Raw genomic sequence first — 3,075 nt, forward strand, 5'->3', positions numbered from 1 at the left:
GAGAGAGAGAGAGAAGTGCTAGCAAAATGTATATGACATGCCCCAGTTGGCAGGAGGGAACGAGAGAAAGATAGAAAGGGAAGGCGCGCGATACACAGAGGAGAGAGAGAGAGGCAGAGAAATAGAGAGGGTCACTGCTCGATTGAAATTATGCATTGTTCTTTTCTTCAAATAGTGATTCCTCCAACTCCGAAACTGAGGGAAAACGATCGTTATTCGAAAAGACATCCGCAATCTTCATTTAGATCTAGATCTAGGCTAGCCTCGAAACTAGATCAATGATTTTTATGTCTGTCTGTCTAGATCTAGACCTAGGCCATAGATCTAGAAGAACCTAGGTCTTCCCTGAGCCAAGAGGGCGCTGAAACTTTCCGAAATCACAAAAGAGTTCCCCTACCGGGTCTGTATACTTTGTGACTTTGTTCCCGGTTACCGGGTCTGTATACACTCCCTTATAAAAAAACAGAGGTTCCACAATTCAGGCAGAACTACAATATTATTACATATATGTAGAAACGATGATGGCTACTACATCTACATCTAGCTAGACATCTAGCACTGACGTTGCAAATAGCGCTTGCCATTTTATATATATATGCCCCTGTGGGCCAATAAGCACTCCATTTGATTAAATCTAATGTCCAAAGGCAGAGAGGCCTCATAAGCGGTTCCACAAAAGACCTGATGATGATGATGTCTAGACTAACATCTGGCTCTCATAGGAAGGAAAAGTTTTTCAACACAAACCAAGCTATTGTGGACAAAAAGGATCAGAGACCCTGATTTGCATTCATGAGGGTACCAGATGTTTAGTCCTCTGACTGTGACAGATGGCATGCGGCATGTCATGAAGAAAGAAACAAAATGTGACAAGCAATCAATATGACAAAGAAAGATTACCATCCTCCCTTACTTGAGAGCACCACTGAAAAGAATCATGTGACCTACACCTACACAACCAGAGCAACTGACTTCTTCTACCAATAGGCCGCATACCAGTCAAATGGACAAAACTTTGTGACTTAAGCAAACAAGATGTGTCACATGATTTATTAGCTCATCCGAAGACTTTTTTAAAATAAACTTATAGACACCTGCCCTTGGCGCGACCGTGCCCTGAGCGCGACCAGTTCCCCATTTTTCCTTCTGTGCAGCTCGTGTGCAATCTGTTTTATTAGAGTTACATGCCTTGTCTAGTTCCACTTTTGGTCAATCTGTTTCCAAGAACGTCAGTCGTCTGCTAGTGCAGCAGTCGAGTTCGAAGTGAAAGGCTTATCAGAAACATTCTTAGAGAAGTTTTCTTCAGTTACTAAACTAGAGTTGCTGGCCCAACCCGCGACCACTTGTCTCTGTACCCTCTGTTATCAATAAGATAATTGTTTTCATTTTCATTATGATTTGATAAAGAAATGATTTTACTAACCCTTAAATGGTGTACTAACAACTTTCTTGCACCTGTCATATCTGTGCGCGCATGGTCGCACCCTGTTCCGTTTGCGGTTGCGCTGAGGGCATGCTGTCGCGCCAAGGGCAGAGCATTAACATGTTAAAATGCGAAATCTGAGAATGACGTTTTGGAATGATTGACGATATCACAGTATAAACCGGAAGTTGACACACTGAAGCGGCCCTGAACATGGATTGCATGACCTATTTTGCTGACAGAGACCGCTGAGAAGCAAAATACGACAAGTGGTCGCGGGTTGGGCTAGGTACTCTAGATCTAGATCTAATATCTAGATAATAGATTCTAGATCTATAGGCTTACTAAACAACATGAGAGTATGAGGTTGAGGAGATGTTCCCATATTTGAGTCCACTCACTTTAACTTGAACTGAAGTTGAGGAGCCAGTCCAAATCGTTTCACCCAAACTCCACATCCCACATTGACTACTAGATCTTATCTCTAGATCTACTCCAAGTCCAAGCGCAAGTCCAAGTAGTTGAAGTATGCCTACTTGGACTAGACTGGCAGTTGCCTTCTCAACTTAGTAACTGCCCGATGGCGATTTTAATTTGGATATTTACGGATAGTCACTTTATGACTAGGCATATGAAACCGTATAAACTAAAGACAGAAAATATGAAGTCAGAACCATTCAATCTCCTTCTCCAAGGCCAATTATTAGCATGAAATAATGAGAATGAGTGTTGAGAGTTGTTGTGCTAGCCTCCAAAACGACGAATGCAACAACGTTTGTATGGGTATGGTCACCAGCAGCTTTCTTCTCGAATAGATCTACATAAAACCCAACACACAACAACAAGCTATTAGAATAATGAAGTATGAACACAGATGAGATAAATATGAACCGGTCTCAAAGCGAAAAACATTTAAAGCGGAGAACAAACTCTTTATATCACAATGAAGTACCGAGACATCCAACGACGTCATAGAAAAAAGTAACAAAAAACTGGAAAGCTGGTGAGGCACCTGTTGTAACTAGAGAGCAGTGGATTCGTACAAACACAGTAATGGTTACCTTTGCTGGACGCTACGAATACTGAATTGAGATAGCTATCTATTACAGTCGTTTCTTAATAGAAAATACGAGGGCAATAGGTCGCGATTCCGTCAATACAAAGCTTCCATAGAGAAGTGTGTCAGTAGAGTTCAGCCATCTTCCTTTCCTTCGCCCTATTCTTTGATGTTACGGACAAAGCCGACACAAATCGGAAATGACCGATCACGAGAGTAAAAAACTAGAATGATTTAGGTTAGTGTTCCGAAACAAAACAATTTATGCTCTTTTTTCATTCTTTGTTTTCATTGGTAATTATCAACGCTTTAAGTAAACTATAACCTATAACTAGATGATGAGTTAGTTTTCAATGTACATCAAAGTCTTCCGACTAGGACACACCCCCACCCTTCTCTTTTCTTCCTCCCCCTCTCCCTCATCCGCGACAACATACTACTGCACGCTTGCTTTTCTGCTTTTTTTTATCACGGCATTATAAGGTTGCGCAAATTACATAATAGGCTATCCTCGTGCCCCCTCCCCCCTCACTCTCTTCATACCCCTGCCCCTACCTAATCAATCTACCTATAAATATCTATGTCTCATTCCCTC

At 41.6% G+C, this 3,075-nt stretch overlaps 1 protein-coding gene across 1 annotated transcript in view; it reads right to left on the bottom strand.

Annotated features, from left to right (window-relative positions):
- LOC101861016 (F-box/WD repeat-containing protein 7) overlaps positions 1-2,645 on the bottom strand; it is a 25,144-nt gene extending 22,499 nt beyond the window's left edge. The window contains exon 1 of the mRNA XM_005090725.3: positions 2,485-2,645. The gene's annotated coding sequence lies outside the window, so the exon portion shown is untranslated. The remainder of the gene's footprint in view (positions 1-2,484) is intronic.
- Between the last annotated feature and the right edge of the window lie 430 nt (positions 2,646-3,075).

The sequence above is a fragment of the Aplysia californica genome, unplaced genomic scaffold (genome assembly GCF_000002075.1).
Source record: "Aplysia californica isolate F4 #8 unplaced genomic scaffold, AplCal3.0 scaffold00021, whole genome shotgun sequence".
Lineage (NCBI taxonomy): Eukaryota > Metazoa > Mollusca > Gastropoda > Aplysiida > Aplysiidae > Aplysia > Aplysia californica.